Source organism: Anser brachyrhynchus (assembly GCF_964034855.1).
Source record: "Anser brachyrhynchus genome assembly, chromosome: 3".
Classification (NCBI taxonomy): Eukaryota; Metazoa; Chordata; class Aves; order Anseriformes; family Anatidae; genus Anser; species Anser brachyrhynchus.
The window spans coordinates 124,823,456-124,847,239 of NC_137696.1; the positions used below are offsets into that span (position 1 = coordinate 124,823,456).

Genomic DNA, 23,784 nt, shown 5'->3' on the forward strand with positions numbered 1-23,784 from the left:
CGCTGCCCCAGGTGACCGAAAGGAAGGGGTTTTAGGGTGCAGCTCTCCCAGAGGGAGCTGGGATTTGGGGTGCCTGGCTCACCACGAGGAGCTGGGGTCGTGTTTTCCAGCCCTCACCTGAGAGCAGATGGCAAACACCATGGCTTCGCGCGCCGGGTCCCACCAGCTGGAAGCTGCCCTCCGTTTTAACACAGCGGATAATCGTGGCTCTCTTCCGCTATTAATATCTGCGATTTAATAGCATCCTTTTGGGCTTGTTTCTGCAGCACTTGCCTCCTGGAACTCCCCGTGGCCTGTGCGCTTTAATGAGTTTCGCCTCACGTTCCCTCCGTGGGGGAGCCGAACTCCCTCCGGCCACTCCTGGTTTCCCCCGTTCCTCCGTGCAGCCGCGTCCTCGCTCCCCTGTGCCACGCAAGAAATGTTCATTTTTCCTTTACCCAGGCACACTTACACCCATTTCGGCGGTAGGAGATTACCCCTTTTCCCCCATTTAAATTCACTCAATCACTTCTTTTTTTTTAACCCCCCCCTCCCGTATCTAGGGCATGAGACATTAAGTACCTGGCGCAGCATTTTTCTGCGCTTCCTTGAAGCAAGGGTATGGTTTGTGGTGCTGCCCCATCCCTTTTCTTCGTTCTTAGCACTCATAATTACAGTTCTCTGTCCTTTTTTTTTTTAATGCCTCTCGTTCTGCTGTTTGTTCCATTAGTACCTATTGTTTTAGCCAAGCCTATGATTTAGCAGGCAGCGAGGAAGCCTGGGTGCGTGCCCGCAAAGCGCGCGCTCGCGGGGATGCTGGAGAGCAGGAGCCGATCCCCCTCTCGTTAGCCCGTTCTTCGTTACACACGCACAGCAGGGGCCTGCCGGGGTGAAGTGGGTGCAAAACTCTGTCATTTTAGCTTAGCTGCATCTCTCACCTGGCTCCTTTCGGGGGGGGAGCAGCTCCACGGGGAGAGGACGCCGTGCGGAGAAGCCCGTGGCGTTTTTGCCTCTTGCGCGCACGCCAAACAAACCGGCTCGTGGCGCTTCTGTTTAATTTGGAGGCGACGCGTAGGAAAGGTGGGACGAAACGAAGCCCTGTCTTATTTTCTCCGCGAGCAAATTAACATTTTTTTTGGAGCATCTCCCAGTGGGCCCTCCCGAACTTCGAGTTTTGCAGGCTTCCCGTTGCAGATGCCTTTGTTGCAGAGCTAACGCCACGGGAGCTCTCTGCAGCCTGCTTCAAGGAGAAGAGCCTAAAGGAGAATGTGAGTAGCGATTATATAACGAAGAAATGGATCGGGCTTGCTACGGTAAAGCACAAAAACAAAGAGGGAAATGGCGTGTTGGGTAACCGAAGCGCCGAAGGGCTGCCCCAGCACCCCCGCGGTGCTGCTCGCCCTCCGCAGGGAGCAGGATGCTGGTGCTGAGCCGTGGGAGCTTCTGGAGGGAGCTTCTGCTCGGAAATGGAAGGTGGTTTCAGGGCTTGGAGCCGGCTCTGGGGGCAGGTCTGTACGGAAAACAAACAAAAACCCAAGGACCTTTAAAATGCTTTTGTTCCTCAAATGCACCGCTTAGCAAATCTGAGCGGGGATGCGGTGTGCTGGGGGAATCGGGGAGGGGATAAACCAAAAGAAAACCCTCATATGTAGATAGAGCTTAAAAAAAAAAGGGAAAAAGTGGCTTTTTACTTGTTATGGCTAGAATAGCACTAGGCAGTGATGTGTTTCCAAACTGCATGAGGGCCGAGGGGCGTCCTGTGGGGCCGAGGGGTGTCCTGCGGGGCCGAGGGACGTCCTGTGGGGCCGAGGGACGTCCTGCGGGGCCGAGGGGCGTCCTGCGGGGCCGAGGGACATCCCGCAGGGCCGAGGAGCAGTCCAGTTCTCCCAGCAGCACCCAGATCCGTGCTGCATGTTCACCTATAACCTTATAAAACGCGTTGCCTGTAGCTGCGCTTGAAAGTTCTGTAGCTCAATAAGCTCGGACATGCCTCGAAAAATTAAAGCGATCGCAGCATTGAGCAATCACTTTTTTTTTTCTTTTTTTCCCATTTGCAAAGCACGTATCTGAGGAAGTCACGTTAAGCACCCATCTTCGGGATCCCCTGCACCATCAGCTCTATGGGGCACGAAACCGGATCCCCTGCACCATCAGAGGCTGTGGGGCGCAAAACTGGAGTGAAAGGGGGCGAGGGCAGCGTGCGCTTGCCCCAAGTAACCTCCAGCTGGGGCTGCTGCAGGGACGGCAGCCGAAAGGAGGAGCCGCTTCTGCGCACGTGCCGGGCTCGCTGATGTAATATTTGCTCTGCGTGCACGCACTTCAGCGTTCCTGTGGCGTGGTAAAATGCTGTCAGTAGTGGCTGGCCTTAATATAAACAAAATAACCCGAGCTGTGCGTGCCTCGCGCTCGCACTTCACCGGGGCACTGCGAAATAGGACTGCAAATAGTTGTGAGTAGTGGCAAATGCTATTTGTGCGCGGGGTAGGCTTGAGCCCGGAGCTCTCAGGGGGGCTCTGAATTTGTTCCAAAGGTACGGAGCACCAGCAGCTTCCCCTGCAGCCATCTGCAGCTCGCTTGGCATCGCTGAGCATCAGGCGCGAGGCGCGGGAGCCGCACGGGCAGCGACACAGCGGGGCACGTAACCAGCCCGCTGCTCCCCGCGGCCGTGCTTTGACCACGAAGCTTCCAGCTCCAAGCACAGCACTTCGCTTCTCGCCAAGGTTACTTCGTGGTAACGAGAAGCAGTAATTAATACTACATGGAACTGATAAGTTTTTCCTTCCTGCTGCGATTCATTTTCGTTCGTTGAGTATTCATGTGATGACTGAGAGCGTGGTGGTTATTCCTGTTCCTAACAGGCTGGCGTTTCACAGCAGAATATTGCTGCGTGCTATCGGACGGGCAGTCAGATGCTATCTAGAGATTAGATTGCAGTAATTTAGGGTCAGAAATTTGCTTTACCGCAGATAATAGTTGATCTCGGGCAAGGAGCCTAAATTCTCTTCCTGGTTTTCTTCTCTCAAAGTCCGTATTCATTTCCCTTGTCAGAATGGCAGAGCTTTATTTGAATCCGAGTATGAGATTTCGGTTGTATTGTACTCTGCCAGGCCAAAGTGTCCGTATGCAACATGCCCTGCTCTCCTCCATGCTCGGTGTTGATTTCCATTTCCTCTCCCGTGTCCCTGCTCCAGTTGCTCACGGGTTTCAACCCCAGGGAGCATCTGAAGCCGGCCTCTCGTTTCGTGGCGCGTGGCAGCTGGCTTGGAGCTTCCCAGCGTCGCTCTGGAACAGCCCGTCGACTCATTTCAGGAAGTGGACATATTTTTATCACCTTTTTTTTTTATCACCTGTTCCAGGCTAGGGGAAGCCAAGCCCTCTGTGCTGCCCTGTCCGGGCTCAGCAGCCTCCCAGGTTGTCACCAGGCTGTTGCTGTAAGGCGGGAGGTGAGCAGAGGTGGCATATGTCCATCAGAAGCTGCCTGTGAACATTAACTACTTAGCTCTTTTTTTAATTAAAGGTCTCCATACCATTTCCTTAACCCCTCTGTCTTCAGCTCCCTCAAAGTGGCACCGTCGGTGGTAGGGAGCAGGTAACGTCCTCGCGTCCTGCTTTGAGGCAAACAGCTCCTAAAATAAAACGGTCTGGAGGAGGGAGAAGGGTTTGTCTCCTGGTTCCCTTCCGAGGAAGAACTGCAGTTGGCCCAGGCTGGGCTGGTATGAGGATTTTTCTGCTCAGGGGTGTCACCAGCACTCCCAGGTAATCTGCTATTAACCAGAAGAATACATTCTGCTTTTAAAGCACAGGTTGTTAATTAAGAAGGTGTCATTTAGATTCTTCCCCGTGTTTCTTGGCAGCTTCCAGCAAGCCAGGCTCTGTTTGAAATTATTTTGGGTACTCTTTCTGCAAGCAATACCTACCGGATAGATGTGGCCCCATGCACAGCCCCTTCCCCGTCCTGTTTGGGGAACAGGAGGGCACGTGCGCTCGATTTGGAAAGAAACCGCTTACCGCGCTCCCTTTTTAATAACAAAAAGCTAAAAGCCAGACAAACCTCAAGTCCCTTCCAGGCTGTGCTCCACTGGCGTGAAATCCTCCTGCAGCTCCTGTGCCTCGCTGGTGGGCTCCATCCCTGCAGCACCAGAGGGGGCTGGCACCCCTGCACCCCGAGCCCTTCTCGTTGCTTGTAGCATGTCCAGGGTATTTCCCGTGGCCGCAGGATTGCCAGGGGATTTTTGTCGCCTAGCGAAGGAACTCGTCCAATCCTGCAAATATTGCTGAGCGTGAGCAGTTGGCTCGGAGATTGGGTGAGGTATCGCTAAACTTTGCCATGGTGGGGCAATCTCCTGGGGAGAAACGTGCTCTTTTGGAGCGTAGGAGAAGCCTTGTGTTGCCCTGAAGAGCTTGGTTTTTGGCCCTAGGGTGAAAGTTCCCAAATCCTGCCACGTCACTTGGACCCGACTGTGCTTCTAGCCAAAGATCTTCAGCAACTGCTGTTCACAAATGTTCGTTGCATTTTTTCCCCTTTTTCCTGAATTGATGACCTTTCCTTATCGACTGGACCCTATCAGTTCCTCACCACGGCTGAGCGGCAGCCGGTGCCCCTCCAGGGAGGACGGGGGGGTCCCCAAGAGCTGAGCAGTGGTGTCTGGCCACCAAAAGGTCTGGGGGTGTGGGTTGGGGTCTGTGGGCTGTGGGTTCGCTCCTGGGGTGGTCAGCATGGGGTCACCAGGTGGTGTAGGGCACCTGGGGCACGAGGGGAGGCCCTGGTCCTCACAGCAGGCCTTTCGTCCGTGCTAGGGGCCACCTTTAGGCTAACCGTGAGGAAGTTTTTGTGTATTCATTCAGCTGAAGCAGGTATTTTTTTATTTATTCATTCTTTAATGTCTGCTTCTGCAAAATGCAGTTTGTTTTGTATCATTAGCTGGAAATAGGGTGTTTGACAGCTCTCTCCTGGCCATCGTCTCTTGTCGCAGCGTGCGGCATGTGGGCTTGTGGGGAAGCGCGGCCTGGGCAGGCGGCGAGGACTCGCGTATTTTTATCACACCAGAGCACGCCGACTGTTTTTGATCGCCTTGCTGGGTGTGCTTTTTCATGAGGTAGCGTGGACAGCCTCGTGTGTTGGGAAGATGGCCCCACGTGTGTTCCTGAAGCACCTGGCCCTCCACGAGCAAGCCGGTGCCGTCCTTTGAGGAATTGTGAACTGCCGGCGTTTCGCAAGGCCATGCTCCCTGCCAAACCTCAGAAATTTCTTCCTTTAGCCCATCCCTCTCGAACTGAAGGAAGGGAGCCTCTTAGCATTAACACCCACTAGCTAATTACCGAGGCATTAAGGGCGTCGTGGTGGCTTAGCTCGTGGCCAGGAGTGCCTCACGGCACGGAGCTCCAACAAGGCCGAATCCGGCCCTGGCGGCGCGATCGCCTCGGCCTTGTTGTGCCCAAGAGAGCTGTAGCTGAGTGCTTAAAGATGGAGTCACGACAGAGAGTGCTCAAAAAAGGCTTTAGCTGAGTGCTTAAGGACAGAATCACACCGGAGAGGGCTCAAAAAAGGGTGATTAAGTGGCGTAGTGCCAGGCCCTGCACCCCGGATGGTTGGGGCTGGAGGCACCTTGGGTCGCCGCCCCGAGCAGGGCACCCAGCACCATGCCCGGGTGGCTATTGAAGAAACACCACAATTAGCTCCAGAAATAATGGTTTTTAATGATTAATAACAACGGCGACCCTAACGTTAAACAGGCAGGCAAGACCAACTCAGGCTGCTCCCTGCAGGCGTTGCCTGGGCCATCGTGTGGGAGGATGGCGTTCGCTGTCAAATTAAATTGAAATGCCGTTTTGACTGAGTGATGGAAAAATGGGTACTCCTGAAACTCCCGACAGGTAGGGATTTTTTTATTTATTTTTTTAATTCTTTTTACAGACTGCATTACAACGGCAGCCGCTCCGATCGGGCGCGCTCCCCATTTTAAATGCTTTAGCACTCTTCTGCCACCGTCTCAATTGCCGAGGTACTGAGATAGCACTGCTCCGTGATGGGTGTCTGAGAAGTTCGATCAGCTCCTCATGCTTCCCCTGTACCTGCCACAGCTCAGTGCCTTGCCACCGCGTTCAATGAGTTCATCGCCGCGCAGATAAGCCCGCATTATTTTCTAGTGCCAATTATTAGATCAGCAGATGCTCGGGGGAGTACTTATTAGAGAATGTCATGTTAGCAGTCCCAAGGTGTAATTACGCTTGCAGATTTCTCTTGCTTTAGCCGTGTTGACAACATGCTTAGATTAAGGAGAGGGGGAGGAGGGAGATGAGGTGTTTTGTGCAGCTGCTCTGCTCGGCAGCGATGGAAGAAGGAAGTTCACCTCCCCGCCTGCTCTTTGCACAGAGCTGAGCACGCTCGGCTCCACGGGGCTCGTTTCGTGCAGCGTGCTCCCTCGTAGCATCACTCAAGGGGTTTCGCTTTTGCTGTGCTACCGGGAGTTAAGTTTGTGGATCTGTTGGTAGGCAGTGCAAAAATAGCTGCGTGAATAGGAACGGGTAGACTTTTATCAGGCAATCTCAATTAATAGTTAAGAGTATTGCTTTGGAGAAGTTGGCTTTGGAAAAATAAACAAAGCCCGAGTTGTGTTGTTGGGGTTTTAAGGTATGCTATGCAACTAAAAAAAATACCCAGATAAGAATGGGGATCTTGCAAAGGCCACGTTTGGAGCAAAAACAGGATTTTAGTGAAGGGCTTTTTAGTGTTTGAAACATCGAGCACCTCTAAGAACGGTCTAATAATGTGAAGTGGTGAATTTCCGTATAAGCAGGAACAAATGCTCAAAATGTATTTTAAAGTATTTTGACAGGTACGAAGGTAATCAGCATGAAAGTTAATAATTATCTTCTGTCTATAATTTTTAATTCTTTATGTAGCAGGACCCCTGGTAGCTGCACGATAAGAAGCTTTTCTGTTCCTCTTGGTCTTAAATTGAATCTCAGTAAAACACAATTATAGTTTTGTGGGTTTTTTAACCACTGTGTACAAATGGATGGAAAACCCTTATTCTGTTGTCTCTGAAAGCCTCCACACGATCTTGTAACTCACTTTCAGAGTACTTAGATGCTTCCTAAAGCTTGGAAATAGCATTTTCTAATTGGGACGAGAGCCAGTTTAAGTTAAAATTAGCCGTAGTCTCTACCACTTATTGCTCTTCCCACAAAAGGTGCATGAGCAAACTGGAATTTAGCATCTGCTTTCTGTAGGATTTTTGGTGAGATGTCAAACTTTCAGAAAGGGAGGGATGCGGCCTCAGTTAAGGCACTGGCCCAAGCCTAAACCTTTAGCCAGCAAGAAGAGTAATTGCTGTCAGCCGTTGGTTTGCATGTGGATTCTGAATCTGAGTTGAGGTGTGCTCCAAAAGGACGCCTCGCAACTCGGTGTCAGGTTAGCTGGTGAACTTTTAAATAAGTAAATAAATAAAACCAGCAATTGTGCTTCACAGCTCATAAGGAGACTTTTCGCGTTGCAGCATCAGCCCCTCTGGGCTCGTCTCCCTGCATCAAACTGATGCGCTTGGAAAGGTGTGGAGGCAGATACACTGTTAAATTATAACAATACTAGTGATAATAATACTAAATTAAACGCAGAACTACCTATTAGGATAGAAAGATTTCTTGCTAATGTCAGGACTGGAGGTCCACAAATTGTCCTAGGTGGGAGGGGAGTGTTGAAATGTAAGAGCAGAGACAGGGAAGCCATCAGCCAGATGTGCAAATTGAGAGGAATTAAAAAAGGGAAAAAAAAAAAAACCACACAATTTTGTAGGATTTATTCAATGAACGTGGTTTGAGTCTTGTGAGACCTCTCTGCGCTCACAAAAATAAAGTAATTTGGCCTGAGAAGGCTTTAAAGGTGATGGAAACCCCAGTGAAAAAGATGAGAAAAGGGGGGGAACAAAGTAAAATTGAAAGTAAAATAAAGGAAACGCACTGAAATCAAGCAGAGCTCGCAGAGTCTAACTTTAGCATGGAAATGGGTCAGGTAAGAAAAAAAACCTGCAACCACTCGCTGCGAGCACTCGCCCATTGGGTTTTGTCGGCTGGATTTCCCCCAGTTCTCCCCTATTTCCCCCTTCTTCTTCCCCATGTTTTCCCCTGATTTTCGCCCTTTTTCCCCATGTTTTCCCCCGTTTTTCCCCATGCTTCTCCCTTCCCCTCGGTGCTCCCCCACGGTTTCCCATTTTTCTCCCAGGCTCCGAGGGGCGGTAACGCGGTCGGCGTTGACCCTGCTGTGACGTCGCAAGTTACCTCTTGTTTGGAGAGATTGATTACGGTGTAAAACGTGTCGTTTGTTACGTAACTGTCCGCTGTAATTTTAGGTTTTGCCTGAAAAATCTATTTCATTAGGACACGAGCTGCTGGTATTTCAGGACGTACTGAACAGGAACGTGATCGATTCTCAGGCTCATCTCTCGGTGCGGCGGCGCTGAGCTATTACAGGACCCAAAACCGTGCTCAGTCCAGCGTCTGGGTGCTGGGTTTGGCACAGCCCGACCACTTCAACCAGTTCCCAACCCCAAAGTCAATATCCCCGCGTCAGGGTGGGCTTCTGCCACCAGCCTCAGCAGCATGTGGCCAGCATCGGTTTTGTTTTGCAGCAGAGGCTCGCGTAAGCAGCGCAGCCCTCCGGGTGATGCAGTTGTTTTGCTGGGTTTGGATCCTGCAAGTTCTCCGGGCTATTTTTGGGGCCGCCATCATCTGGTTTGGGGTGGTGGTGGGGATGGGTGAGGATCTCCGAGCAGATACAGGTTCGTTAGCGGCGTGACAAAGTCGTGGAGTGCCCAACCTGTGTGCTCTGCGAGCCGTCCTCTGCTCACACGGAGCCACCACGCTCTTCTTCCACGCCTTCGAGTTCCCGGAAAGCTGAGTTTACATTTTTCTGATTTATTTGATTATTTTGGTTTTTTTGCTTACCGAGTGCGTTTTCTGACAACTTCCTCGTGCTGGAGAAAATTCAGGCTTGCAGCTGGGAGAGCCGGGGCTGTCACGCACGCGCCGCCCGCTCCCTTTCCACCCGAGTGCCGCGACCCCGAAGGGAATTCCTCACCTCGGAGGTGGAAGGGGGATAAAACCAAACCTCTGCTCCGAATTGGCCGATGCTCGTTTGTGCTGTCTCTGGACTAATTGCTGCAGAAATAAGTAAGCTGGATGGCATTTTGTGTTAAAATTCCTCCATTCCTAGGTGGAGAGAAATGCCTCCTGCGATGTGCTCCTCCAACAGCAGCGAGGCAGGAGCCTGGGCTGGGGTGCAGAGGTTGGCCAGCACCGGTCCTTGGGTCTTCTGGAGCTGATGCTACCCGTGGGTTGTGTTTTTGGAGCCTAAATGGGACCCGTGAGGGCGCAGCAGTGGGGTCGCAGCACTGGGAACCCCAGTCCTGCTGCCCACGGGGAGAACAGCCACCGTCGCGAGGGGCCGCACGATCCGTGGCTGTTGAGCTGGAGCTGCAAAAAACCCCTTGGTTGCGTGATTAATGAGCAGTATCGTTTTAAAATCACGGCAGGATGTGCTGCACAGAGAAAGCAGCGCTGCCGCGGTCACGGCCGGGACGGATTCACCAGCAAGTGAGCTCCAGCCCGGCTGCAGCGCGCTTGTGAGCAGCGGGCCGGCGGCTGGGGCTGCTCGCTCGAAACAGCTCCGGAGCTGCAGAGGTAACTCGGAAATGATCCAAAGGCCACAAAATTTGCATACAGGCTTGCAGGCTCTTACATAAGCAAAGGAAATAAGTATGCGCAGGTATGTTTGCTTGAACTTGTACCTTCCTTCTTCGAAGAAGCGTCGCTGCGGGTTTAATTCCCCGGTGTTGAAGGCTGGTGCTGAGGGATGAAGCCTCTCGTCCGCCCGCACCCACGCGTTCCCTCGGCATGCAGCACCGTCTCCGCGCCTCGCGGGAGTTCCTGCAGGCACGGCAGGCTCCTTCTGCTCCTCTTTCCCTGCGCCACGCTCGTCTCTTTATTCCCTGTCCCTCCTCCTTGCCGGAATACTCGCCCTCTGTCCTCACATTTCGGGGCTTTCCGTCAAAGCGAATGCATTAACTAAGGAAGTGCAACTGTTGTGTGGTTTGCGTTTCTAAGACTGATCACCAAATGGCTGCTCTCTGCCTGCCCCTTCCCACCGTCCCTTACTCTTTTTCCCACCTTTTTCCACCAAATCAGCCTCTGCCCCGCCGAGTAGCTCTGCCCTCGGCTGTCCTTTTGGGGCGTGACTCTCCGGGGATGCTTTAGAGAGCCTAGGCGAGGAGCTGCGGGGGAGGCACCCGCGCTGAGCCCGTGGGGGGCTTGCAGGGAGCACCGCTCGCTTCTCCTGGGGGTCGCCACCGCGCTGCAGCCCCGGACCTCCGAACCTCGGCGACCGGGAGCACGAGATGTGCTCAGAGTGATTAGAGTACCTGGCAATCAGGGCTACCTCGAACTGCTAGGTAGACTTTGCAGTGGAGTTGCAAAGTACGTGATTGACTCCGATTTCTCTTTTCTTTTTTTGGAAGAAGAAATAGCAAATTTCTACTACCGGCGTAATTGCGCTTTGATTCCCAAGTATGGAAACCGTCTCACCCATCTGATGTGTAGCTAGGCTGCTGTGAGTTAGAAAGGAAGGCGTTTCGGTTCTCGGGCTGAACGAGGCAGAGAAAGAAGTTCCCTTGCTGGTAAACTCAAGTATTTATTTGGAAGTGCTTTGCAGGAGGTAAGGTGAGGTTTAATCAAGTTTTAAGTTGTGAGCTCAGGTCTGACGGCCAGGGATCTCCGTACCCTGGAGTTACGTGGGCTTTGCTGGGGCATACCGAGAAACCAAGAATACCAAGAAATCTCTGTTTCTTGGTATTCTTCATCAGCTTTTAAGTCTCCCCTCCCTTCACAGGGGGATAGAGCTCAGCCTTTTCCACTGAGCAGGTAAGTAGCAGATAAGACAGCCTCCAGATAAATAGGTGTGGGGTTCGCTGTGCCTCTCTGCCCCGCTCATCCGCCCAGCTCACACATCCTCCTGCGCTCCGCAGATGCAGTCCGGGGGTGTTTTCATCTTCCCCAGCGCGGTGACACCTGACACACAAATTTAACAGCCTGCTAATTACATGCTGAAAGCCAGCCTGGCTGCTTATTCAGGTCTCCACCTCCAGCTGCGGAAAAGCATCCTTTAACTAATTACCCTCGTGGATCTGTCCCTCCCCGAGCCCTGGTGGTGCCGAAGTGACAGCCAGCGAGCCGCCCCGCTGCAGGGACAGCGTGGGGCTGGCATGGGGCTGGCAGGCACGGGTCCCGGTGCTGGTCCCGGTCCTGGTGCCAGCATGGAGCAAAACAGGCTCAGCGCTGGCGTGCAGCACCCCAAAGCAGCACCGCTGCCTTTCCTGCGGCTGCTCAAAAATAGAAGCTCCCTATGGGGCTTTTACAGCCCCTGACACGTATATTTTTTCAAAAAGGGGCACTGTTTAGGGAAGAATAATGTGTTTGAAGTAGTGGCTTTTGCCTTGTGACCGTTTTCCGTGCACAGGCTCATGCAGGGCTGGCTGCGTGGTGCCGCACCTCTGTGCAGTGCCGGGTGCAGTGTGGGGCATGGTAAAACTGCTAATTTTCCCTTTTTCTTGGCGTGACCGCCTTGTGACCGGGCTGCCCTCGTTGCCGTGCCCTGCTTTTGGTTTCAGCCTGTTTCAGGAGAGTTTGAAAGCCCGCGGGGAGGAGCAGCGGGAGGGCGATGCCAGCTCGGTGACCGCTGCGATGCCATCCAGGGCCGTGAGCCTGGGTGATCCCGAGCCTGCTCCGTGACACGTTTTCGCCCCAAAGGTTTCCCCATATTCCCCGTATTCCTCAAAACGTGGGAAAAGCAGCGACATTCCTCACCCGTGCCCTTGCTGGCACGGACGGCAGCGTTGAAAGAATGATGCAGGGGGCAATTGTCGCCTGGGTTTGTAGGCGTTGCTCAGCGAGCGGCGGTGTTTGCAGAGAAATTCTTCTTCTCCTGGCCCTGCTGAGCTGCGAGGAGCCGCTCCGGGTGTTAACGTTTGTGGGTACGGGAATTAAATCGGAGAGGAAGGCGATTGGAAGCTGCTCCTCTCATTTCTAGGAAGCAGGGTGGAGGGTGCCCTGCTTTGGTGCTCACACACAACACCTGCTTTTCCGGATATTCGGTGGAAATGCATCTCGTGCCAGCTCACGTGTGAATCCTCGAGTCCCCTGAGACTGACTCCTCGAGTCCCCCAGCTCTTCGTGCACATCCCTGGAAGCTGGCTCGTGCTGGGGACAGCCCCACGGCTCGGAGCATCGACACGGACCTGTCTGCAGGATCAAGCCCAGGCTAAAAATAAAACGAAACCAACTCACTAACATGTAGCATAAACGTGTCAAAAAAAGGGAAGTACTGTAAAGGGGCTGGAAGCAAACCCCGGCTGAGCTAATTTGAAGCATTTACGAGCTTAGTCTGATTTCTCCGGTATAATTTCTCCCTCTGTTTTGGGCACGAGAGGAGTTGTGTTGATGAGGAAGCCGAAGACGTGCTGTTTGGGAGTGCCACCGAAATTGATGTACACGCATAATATTTGGCTAGGATGTGAAGTCGTCGCGGTACAGCGGCTCCTCGGGAGCCATTAACAAATTTTGGAGGAAAGACTTATTTTTGTTTGTAATGGAACAGTAAGCACCTGGAAATAGAAAAGCTCTTAAAAATGTGGTTAGATTTGAGTGTGGCTTTACGTACCAGCTCGCTTTTGGTTTCAGTTTCTGGGGCTCCCAGGAAACACGATATTTTTGGACTTTAACATTAAAGCAATAGCTAGAAAACGATTTCGGCAGTCTGCGCAGAAGCCGGCGAACGAGAGGAGTGTTTCTCGCCTTGCCGTGCTCCAGTTGCTACCAAAAGCACCGATTTCTGTGCAGACTTCGAAATGCGTGGCTTTTAGCTCGCAGCCTTCAAAACCAAGCTATCTGGGGAACCTTCGGTGAAAAAGCAAAAAGCAAATTCTAGGATCTCCGTGTGCCCGGGAGGACTTGTGTTCGGGGAGCCTCAGGCAGATGAGCAACGGGAATTTGTTCTCGCCTTGGAAGCGCTGGGCTTTACCCAGATGTGTAGCTCGGGGGAGATGGGCTTGGGGGGAGGTTTTGTGTTGGTTTTGGCCGTGCTGCCTTCATGCCTATGCTGGGTTTTGGTGCTAAAAATTACAGAATGGCTTCTCAGGAGGGACGGTGTCTGCCCCTCCCTGAAGCAGGAGGCATCGGGATAAAGCCGGCGGTGGGTTCCCAGGGGATGCTTGGCCGTAGGTAACGTTGGGCTTCTTTGGGCAAACAAAGCCACGCCGAGCAGCGTGGTTGTCACCGCACTGAGATCTTCCTTGTCCTTATCACCCGAAGCACTTGGCACTCGTGGTCGCCAATTTCCAGCACAACCTCGTGCGATCCCAAGTGCGTTGCTCGCTCCCGCCCCTGCGGGTGCAGTTGTAGTAATCTCTGCAAGGTGAAACCCGGTGGCTTTCAAGTCTCCGTTGTTTTGACTGCGTGATTGCAAAGGGCATTTTTAGGGACGGGTGTTTACAATCCGGGAAGCACACGGACGCTGAGGAATGCCGCCAAGGTCGCGGTGCTGAGCACAGCACCTCCCTCCGCAGCGCTGCTCCCCCGTACCCCCACCCGTGACCGATCCTTTTGGGGCTGAAATCATGGCCCCAGCCTCTCGTCCCGAGCTCTGGAGAAGCCGCAGAGCTGTGGATGGCCACGGGGGCACCTCGCCTACACCCCGTCTTCTCGGCACGCTCGGGCCCGGAGGGGTCTTGCTCAGCCCGAGGAAAATGTGGCAGGACTTGCTCTGCGAGTGCGTGCGGTGAGCAGGGGGAATATCGGGTTCTGGGGAGTTTAACTTGCAGGCAATAAATATATATAATAAATACGCGGGTCGCTGTCGTGGGGGAGCACGGAGGAGCCTGGAGCATCACGTTGACCTCCCCAGGAGACGCTTCCCCGCCGGTTCTTGCAGCCACGGAGAGCCCCGCACGCCGCGGGCCGCGGGAGATGTCGGCCACGGGTTTCTCCCTGCCGCTGCCCTGGATGCAACGTTTCAGCTCGTTGTGGCCTGGACGTGATTCCCCGTGCTCGCGGGCACCGTGGTGCAAGGCTGCTGGGTGCCAAGAGCGGGGACAGAGCTCCTCAACCTGGGGTTTCCTTCCCGCGCCTTCGCAGCCGCCGCTCATCAGCTCCTCCGCACCTGGGGCTTAATCCGTCCGTAGCAAAACCAGCCTCCTGTGGCCGAAAGATGCTTCCCCTCCCTGAATTCCCCCAGGACTTCGCGGCGTGCAGGGGGGTGTCCCTCGGAGCACCGAGTCTCGGTGCTGCGGGTGCGGGACCCCTCGTCTCACCCCGAGCCGAGGGTGCTGAGCTGCTCCCCTGCCTCGTTTCGTTCACGAGAGATGCTCGCTCCTTCCCACACACGCCTCGCATGCTTTTTTTGGCGAGTCCCTTGTCCGGGACGAGATGTGGTTTCCCCGTAAGTCGTGTGCGGTCACGTCACCTGCCTTTAGGTCGTGTTACATCAGCTGAAAGCGCTGTTTTGTGTCGTCTGGGGATCGGCGAACCGTTCACACCCCCTCGTTTCCTCAGACCGAGACCTGTCGCGCATTCGGTGGCGCGGCGGACCCAGGGGACAGCCAAAACCCCAAATCTGGCCCGTTTTCTTCCTGGGAGCAGGGCCTGCACCGTGCTGCTCTTCAGCACCAGCGGAAGCTCACGGCAGCACGGCACCGCGGATTGTAAAACCATCGCCGGCTTCATGGATCAGGCTTCAGGTTTTTAATTCTGCTGTATAAATACGGTGTGCAGGTGCTGCTGAAATGCCCCCTGATGGAAGTCTGGAGATCCTAGATCCTGGGCTGGCTGGGACTGGGGGCACCCCTGGGTGCCCCTGTCCCCCCCCCACCCCAGCAGGGTGCCCGGCCCCACATCCCCGGGCTCGGGGAGCTCTGCAAGGAGCAGCCCCCTGTGCCATGGGTGGCTTCAGTGGGAGGTGAGGTTCTCCTCAGACCTCCTCGTGGCCTCGTTGGTGCTGGGAAGGGGAGAAAGGAGAAAAAGCTTCCGTCTCAGAAGCATTTGTACGAAAATGGCAGCGCTGATATTCTCATTAGCTTTATGATCTGCTCGATTTTGGGTACCTCCTCGTGCCAATTGCTTGCTGCTACACCACAGCTCGTCGGGAAAAACGCTTCTTTTATCTTCCTGCAGGAGACCGCCGGGACTTTCCGCGCTCAACGCGCTGCTTTTCAGAGTTGAGACCGAATTGTTTCCTCGTTTGCCTTGGGACAATCGTTCCAAACGGGGACACGCAGCGAGCTGGGTGCTGGAGGTGGTTCCCCTGCCCCATCTCCCGAGCGGCTCCGTGCCCTTCGAGGGCAGGGGGCTTGGAAAAACCAGCAGCCACCCCCGGTTCGGGGCTTTGCCGAGCGGCACCGTTCCTCCCAGCTCCTGCTGGGGCCGTCAACCCGCCACAGCCACTTGGCCCCATGCTCCTGCGCGCCCTCGTTCCGGGGTGGGGGGGGGGGTGCAGAAAATTGGGCAGGGTTTTTTTTTATTTCGGAGCGCGGAGGAAAGGATGAAGCTCGGGTGTGTTCGAACCTTTCGGAAGGTAATGAGGTTGCGATCCCCAAGGGTTAAGGTTTTCAAGGTTTCCTGCGAGTTTTGGCCCTCCTTGCACGTGCCTGCTTGCCTTCTTCAGCAGCCTCTTCCCTAGCGCAGCTATTTTATCAAATTGCTGTGCCGGCAGCGTATAATTTTGAGCTAACTGCTGCTGATGGCAGCGCAGGGATGAGCACTGGCGCACATATTTTCCTTTTTTAAAATAATTCGTAATAGGCCAGGCTGGCTTCTTTGGGATGACGGACGGGTATAAAATCACAGAACCTGGAATAATTGGGGTTTTCAGGGACCTTAAAGCCCACCCAGCCCCAAGCCCTTGCCGTGGGGACCGGGGTCATCGTATTCCCCGGTGCAGACCCGTGTGGGGCCCCGGTGGTCTGGAGACACGAGAAAAGATCTGTGGGCTTCCAGCTGGGGATCTTGAGAGCAGCACCGGCATCACCAAGTCCCTCGCCTTCCCTCCGTGCCTGCTTGGGGAAGCATTTTTCCTGGAGAGGGAAGGGGGAAGGAGGTCACCGTACAGGTCCATCTCCGACACGGCCCCTACCACCAAGCCTTAATCCCAAACCTGCCTTTTTTAAACTATTGTTATTATTTTTTTTTTTTTGCATTTTCCTGGTACAAATCCTGCTGGGTTCTGAGGGCCGCGTCCCGCGGGCTCAGCTGGCTCCCAATTAAGCCTGGTTACCTAAGCCGGTACAATTAGATACGGATAACAAAGGCCAAACATTTTTCCGAAGCGAGGCTGAACCCAGGGTGTCTCCTGATTGTTTTCTCTTGTCACGTAATTGAACCCTCAGGACCTCGCTGCTCCGTGGGGGGGGGAGTTATTTTCATAACTCGTTTGTAATTATTCCTGTCGTGGGACCTCTCACGAGGCGTTAAAACGAAAACGCGGCGAGCGGCGAGGCATCGATGCCTTCCCCGAGAAGGGAGGGTCTGCTCGTAGCACGCTGCTTCCGACTGCTTTTGGGGCCAGAAAGCGCCCCAAAATGTGTGTCACGGCGTGGGCCTGGTGCTGGAGGAGCCCCGCGGGGAGCCTGCCTGGGGGGGCTGCCCTGCTTCACCTGGGGGGGGCCTGCACCATCTGTCTGCAGGCATCCGGGGTGTACAGACACGTATACCTTCTGTACGACGTATATTATGTGATGTGATGCTGTATGTTATACTTCATAGCATGTATATTGTTAAATATATAGTATATATTATATATAACATGTATAATATAATATAAATATATATATAACATGTAATATATAATATAAAACATAATATATAATATATAACATGTAATAAATAATATATAACATGTAATATATAACATATAACATGTAATGTATAATATATAACATGTAATGTATAATATATAACATGTAATATATAATATATAATTATTTTCAGTACCAGCTGGGCCAGCAAACGAATCACTCATTTCTGAAGGTTAAACACGCTTACCAGTGTTAAAATTACCCTTTTCCTTCTTATTATATATCACGATATAATACAATAATATATAATAATATATAACAATATAATAATATATAACAATATAATAATATATAACAATATAATAATATAATGTAATATAACTATACTATCTATTATAACATATATATATATATACATATATAAATATATATATATCTCATACAATATATACACCATATAATATATATATCCCATCCCTGGAGGTATTCAGAAGACGTGTAGCTGCGGTGCTTAGGGACAAGGTTCAGTGGCAGACTTGGCAGTGCCGGGTTCTCTGTTGGACCTGATGATCTCGGAGGTCTTTGTCAACCTAAATCATAGAGTCCTGGAATGGTTTGGGATGGAAGGGACCTCAGAGCCCCCCCACTTCCAACCCCCTGCCATAGCAGGGATGCCGCCCACCAGATCAGGTTGCCCAAAGCCCCATCCAGTCTGGCCTTGAACACCTCCAGGGATGGGGCACCCACAGCTTCTCCGGGCAGCCTGTGCCAGTGCCTCACCGCCCTCTGAGGGGAGAATTTCCTCCTAATATCTCATCTCTACCTCCCCTCTTGTAGTTTATAACCATTAAATGATTCTGAGTCTATTCTATATAAATATATATAATACGAATACATATAATATGAATACATGTGCATAATAAGACATACACGCATTATGTAGTGCAGTGGCTCTTGCTGCCGGCTCGGGGAATGCCTCCATGTCTTTGCACGAAGAGGAACCAAAACTGAGCCCCAAGCTTTGCGCCCACCCCCGCCCCGTGCCACCCATCGAGCTTGTCCTCACAGGGACCGAGGGTTCGGTCCCCTCGCAGGGACTGAACAAAAGCGAAGGCTTTTTGTCGGTCTGGGTCTGAGCTCCCTCCTGCATCCTCCCGCACGGCGAGCCCGTGCTGGGCACGGTGAGAGGAGGAAGTTTGCTGCTGCCTCTGGTTTTGCAGCCGTGCCCCGATTTGTAAAATTCCGGCTTCGCCTTTGGATTCCTTGGTGGCTGCTCCGAGCTGGTGGGGGTCTGCTGTGGGTGGAAGGCATTTGGCACGGGTGTTTTAGGGATTTAGGGGGTAGAAGCCTGCTGTGGTATTATTTATTTTTCCCCCCCCCCGAAGTTTGCACTTCTTTCTTCGCGCTGCTGAACATCGAGATCGCACCACTGCGGAGTTTATAACACACGCCATCCGTTCGGAGGAACATCTTTTGTTTTTGTCGCTTAGCAATTCCAGGCTGAGCTTCCATTTCGGCAGCGAAATTCACCCTTCCCTTACCCGGAGCTTGGGGAGCTTTCGCAGCGGCAGCCGTGTTTCCTGGCCGAGAAGGTACCACGAGCTGCCTCCGCGTGCGTAACGTGCGCGTGTGCGCGCGCTCGGCTCTCCCGGGGCGAGGATGAAACGGTGCCCAGGTGTGCCGCGCCTGGCCCGGGGGCAGCTCCCGGAGAGAAATGGAAACGCTTGGAGGTCCTGGCTGAAATCTGGAGGAGGTGGCGTCGCTCGGGGTGTTGGCGGTGGCTGTCCCCGCGATTGCCTCCTCGGGTTCGTCCTTTGTCCCCAAGGAGCCTTCCAGAGCGGGACCCCAAAGCCTCCAGGTGGACGCGCGCAGAGGGATTCGCAGCTGCAGATTTTGGGTGGGTAGAAGGAAAAATGGTAATTTTAGCCCTGGTAAGCATGTTTAGCAGTCAGCAACGAGCCATTTGTTTGCTGGCCCAGCTGGTGCTGAAAATAAGCGGCAGCCTGTTCCCTCGTAACTTGGGTTTCACTTTATTTCTCGCAGCGCCCTGTAACGCCGGTCCCAGGTACGCGCACCCCATGGGGACGCAGAGGTCCCTTCCCTTTCTGGAGCGGGCTCAGGACTTTTTGGCTGGGACTTTGAACCCCAAACCTGTCCTGAGCTGCTTATTCCGTGCTTTGCTCGTGGCCCCGAACCCCACAGCCCCCGGCACCCGGGTGTTGGCGTCTTCGTGTCTGCCCACCCCGAGCACCTCGCGCTGCCGCAGGGACCCCAGCTGGGTGCAAAGGACGCGGAAAGTTGAGGAGAAAGGATGAGAAAGTTGGGGCTGGATTTTGTTCTGCCGCCGATTTCTCCCTTAATAAAGCCAGCCTGTGGGCTGGGACGGATTTGGGGACTTCAGGCAGTGCGTTTGTGTCTCGGGGCTGGTAGCGCAGGGGCCGGGAAAAGCATCTTGCTCACGACCGTGGCTGGCGTGCCTGAAAGAATGCGACACGCTTAATTAAGTTCAGTTTTTATTTAGAGTTTGCTCTTTTGGATTGGAGTAAATAGAAACATTAAGTGCTGACAGTTGCTGAAACCAGACGTTTACCACGAGCTTCATTTCCTAGCTGCAAACAGAACCCGTAACCCGGTGAGGTCTTCAGCTCCTTGCAGCTTTTTTAAGTGATGGAGGGACACCGGGCTGCAAGATCCTGAATTTGCTGCCTTCAGCACGCACGCAGGCGTAAGCCCACGTCTTATTTCCGTGGCTTTTCAAAACAAAACGAAGCTATTTTGTCCCTGCTCTCCCGTTCAGACCCTTGCCTCGGATGCTCCTTGGGTGCTTCCTACCTGGAGCGGGCAGGGAACCTCGGTGGAGGTGGGATGTCATTTTCCCTCCCTAACCTGGACGCGGCACGCTCCAGGTCCCAGCGTGCTCTTTCTCCTCCTTTTAGCACCCATTTAAAGCAGATTTATGATCGCTGGGAGCAGAGAGCTCGGGGTTGCTGGTGCTCGGGAAGGCTCTCAGCCACACGGGGACAATTTCGGGGCATTGAGAAGGGACCCGAGGACGTGTTGCTGGTTATCACGACACTTCAGATTTGCCTTTATATAAAAGATAGCATAAAAGAAAGCTAAATCCTGGCTCTGAGTACCCTGGCGAACCACCGTGGAGGGGTATTTGACAGAAGAATAGCTTTCACCTCTTTTTTAATTCATTTTCTTGAGTTGGGGGCTTGGTAAGCTGTCGTGGAGCGGTGCCTTGGGATTCAGGAGGTGCCAGTGGGTTTGGAGGGTGGAAGGGCTGGGGCGGAAAGGTCACTGAAGTTGGAGTGGGACTTACCCTAGGTGAAAGGTTTGGAAGCTTTTCGCTCAAAACCTGTGCTTGATGCAGGAGAAATCGTAAAAAGAACAAGCCTGGCCGTGCCCTGAGAGCTCAACGATGGGTGAATCGCCGCGGGGCTTCGTCTTTTTCTAAATTATTTTACAGGGAACCGTTCTCAGTGTCCAGTGTTGATTGGCGACTATTTTTGGGGAAAAAGAAAGACGTTTCAGCAGTTAACGTGTATTTGGAGCCTGGCCTCAGCGGGGGTGGCTGCAGGTGAGTCCCAGCTGGGCCGGGGGCTGCGGCGGGGGGGATTCGCTTCCCCCGCTCCCTCGCTTCCTGCGGTCCTCGTAATCAATCACGGCGCCCAGGAGGACGGGCAGGAAAACGAAACGTGGGCTCCCCGCGACCGCTCCGTAGCTCCTGCAGATTCTTCTTTGTGTCCCAGAGCCTTTTTTTGTCTTATTTAGCTCTGTGCCGGGAGCAGTGCTTTTCCGGAGCTCACCTCCCTTTTTTTTTTTACGGAGACGTTGCCATCGGTCGAGTGTTTTTACGGAGGCGTTTTATCGGGGTGCATCCAACTGCCCGGGCAAGGCTTGGGCTGCTCTGTTCTGTATTTTACGGACGAGGAGATGGACTGAAAAACCTCCTTCCTTTCTGCAGCCTCGGGAATACGCGGGGTAGCCAGGACGCGACATAATGAAGACAAAATTTGTTGTTCCGCCCAGGTTAACAGCAATGTTCTCAGGCACTGCTCCGCTGCCGGAGAGGCAGATGCAGCTCTGACAAAGGCGTCTATTAATCATTCATTTAACACAGCAGCTGTAATCAAATTCATTGCTGGAGCCGGGCCATGCCAGAAAGGGTATTTTTGCTGCCGAAGTCATAAAAAAAAATGAACAGCTGAAGGGGTGGAATTTGTTGGTAAACTCTCGAAACTTACCATATTCTCATTTTTTTTTGGGATTTCTATTAGACGCTTACCCGTTCCTCCAAGGAAATGGGTGTTTTCCAGCAAAGGCAGCCAAAGGGTTAAGCAACAGCAGGAGAGATTCCAAGACTGCAAAGAGTAGAAAAACTGGAAATATCCCCTCTAAAAAAAATAAAAAATAAAAAGCTTTGCTTTGAAATAATTCAATCAGAAACTCGATTTTCGAGCAGCTGGTCCAGGTTTAGTCTTCGGCGTAGTTTGTTCGAGGGTGCGGAGGAGGCAGGGTTTTCACCTGGGTGTTGGATTTTGGGGGGAATTTCATCCCTCTCGCATTTTTCTCCTTTCCCCTCGTGCTGTCTTTGTGCAGCTGGAGCCTGGAAGGCCCCTGCGGTCAGCGCTCGGGGCTTTATTTATGGCACCGGTCTTCGTGGCTGTAGCACCAAATACTTTTAATACCCCTCAGTGCTCTCCCCCCGCATCCTCTGGTTTTCCTCTGTGCATTTTGCCATCTCTTCTCCTGGGCCACCCCAAGCCCAGGGTCCTGACGTGTCCGTAACAACATCCTACCTGCAAAGGATGCCCCCGGACGTGGTGCCTTAAATAAGTTATTCTTATAGTAGAGGCTCTGAGTCCTCCAGGGCTTCCTCTCATGTCTATCTCGTGTTTTCCATCCTTTTTCCTGTCTTTTTTTAAAAAGTATTTGGGCTTTTCAGTTCCCTGGTAAACACAGCTGCGGTGGGTTCAGGTATTTTCTCCTTGGCTGCTGTTTCCTGGAGCTCTCCGTCACGCGCCTTTCAAGTTTCTCCCCGCGGTTTCCTTCCTCCACGGCTTTCTGAGGCTTTCTCCCTCTGTTCTTCGGCGTCTGTCGCTGGTCAGGGCAAGAAGTCCCATCGTGGTAACGATTCATCCGTGGGGTTGACGAAGGGAATTTGAAATCCGGGCTTCCTCCTCGAGCAGCACAGGGCAGGGGCAGTGGTCGTGCTCCCAGCTCGGGGCGCCACGAATCACCCTTTCCGCTGGCAAAGAGATGGCAGAACTGCAGCTTTTTGGCTCCGCATCAAAACAGCCATTTTGCGGCCCAAACATCTTAAGGTTCCTCTGTTTACTTCTGTTTACAGTTCGGTCAAATGACTTCCAGACCCCGGCCGCGTGGGCGACGTGACTCGCGGTGCGCGGACGCGGCGAGACCCTGTCCCTCCCGCGCTGCGGACCACCGGGGCACGCGTCCCTTTGGGGGAAGGCAGCGGGGTGACAGGAGTCTGCTGTTTCCCAGGGTGGGTAATTAGGAAACGAAAGGCTTGGTTTTCGTCCTCGTGCTGCCCCGATTGCGAGGAGGGTGCGGTGAGGACCGCTTCTGTCCACGCGTGCGGCTCCTTAGCGGGCCAGCCTGCGCGCATCCCAAATTTTAGCCAAACTGGTACTTGTCACCCTGGTCTCGTCCCACGGTCACCTGCTTGCAAGCCCAAGGTGACGTCTGGGGAGCCCTTTTTATAGAATCAGAGAACCACAGAATCAGTCATAGGATGGTTTGGGCTCGTAGGGACCTTAAAGATCATTTTCTTCCAAGCCCCTGCCCTTGGAAGGGGACGCCTCCCACCGGAGCAGAGCCCCCAGCAGTGGAATAAAAAAGCTGCTTGTGCTCAGAGCAAAAATGCCCCATGGTGTAGAGGAGCAAAATGTGGGTCTGCTGATGGCTTTGGGTCGTTTTGGTCACATCGTAGCTTTTCCTCCCGTGGAATGGTAATTCTGTGTGCCGCGGGAAGCCGAGCTCGGCGGGGCACACGCAGCCGTGAGTTACAGGGATGCACGTTAAAAACCTGTCTGAATTAAAAATTAAAAATAAAAAAGTAATTTCAAAAAAAAAAAGTAAAAAAAAATAATAAAATTGCAGGCAGTGAGCGTATTGCTTTTGATTTTTATTTCTGAAAATCAAACAGAAATCGGGCATTTTTTATTTCATTTTTTTCAAACGGGAGCCCGTAGGACCGCACCAGCTCCGCTTTTCATCCAAACCACGAGCATCATCGCTGCTTCCTTCCCCTCCCTCCTCCTCATCCCCCCCCGGGAGCCATCCGTGCGGTCACAGCCACCCACCGGGTGCCCCCGGTGTGTCCCCCCCCCCCCCGGGGGTGGCGCAGAGGAGCCCCCCACCCGGCCCTGGCAGCCCCGCTCGCGGGCGAGCGGCACCGCATGGGGCGAGCGCGGGCACGAGCCGGGCACCGCGCAGCCTTGCACGCCCGGAGCAGGCAGGTAAGGGGCAGGGGGTTATCGCCACCCGGCATCGCCACCACCCAAAATTTTTGGGGGGCCGTGAGCGGGGGCGGCGGCTGCGTAGGGGCGGCTGCAGCGCGCTCCCCGCCGCGCGAGCTCCCCGCCACCTCGCTTCTTTCAGGGCTTTTACGTAACAGCGCGCGAAGAAAGGACGGGGTCCGGCTGCTGCCTGGTGATATTTGCATTTTCCGAAGCTGCCTTCCCCCGGGCATTTTCTTTTTACCGATCGAACTTCGCCGAGGCCGTTTCGGGTGGCGCGGCTCCCCGCCGGCGCGCGCCGTTCGCGGCGCTGAATAAAGCCGCGCACCTTGAGGATAATGCGCGAAGGAGAGAATTACGTGGTTCAGCGGTGACCTTGAAAAGCAGCGTGCAAATGTTTAAGCTGGAGGGATCTGGCAAGAATCCTCGCAGCGACTTGCAGAAGTAAGGACATTACTTGTTGTTTTTTTCTTTTTTTTTTT

General features: G+C 53.4%; 1 protein-coding gene and 1 long non-coding RNA gene across 5 annotated transcripts in view; one reads left to right on the plus strand and one right to left on the minus strand.

Annotated features, from left to right (window-relative positions):
* Positions 1-23,784, plus strand: part of NCOA1 (nuclear receptor coactivator 1) — a 166,647-nt gene that overhangs the window by 57,528 nt on the left and 85,335 nt on the right. The window lies entirely within an intron of this gene.
* Positions 594-23,746, minus strand: LOC308192213. Its single transcript, XR_013948650.1, has 2 exons — positions 1,774-23,746; positions 594-1,713 (listed from the first exon to the last, which is right to left on the minus strand). It is a non-coding gene; the product is annotated as an uncharacterized lncRNA (long non-coding RNA).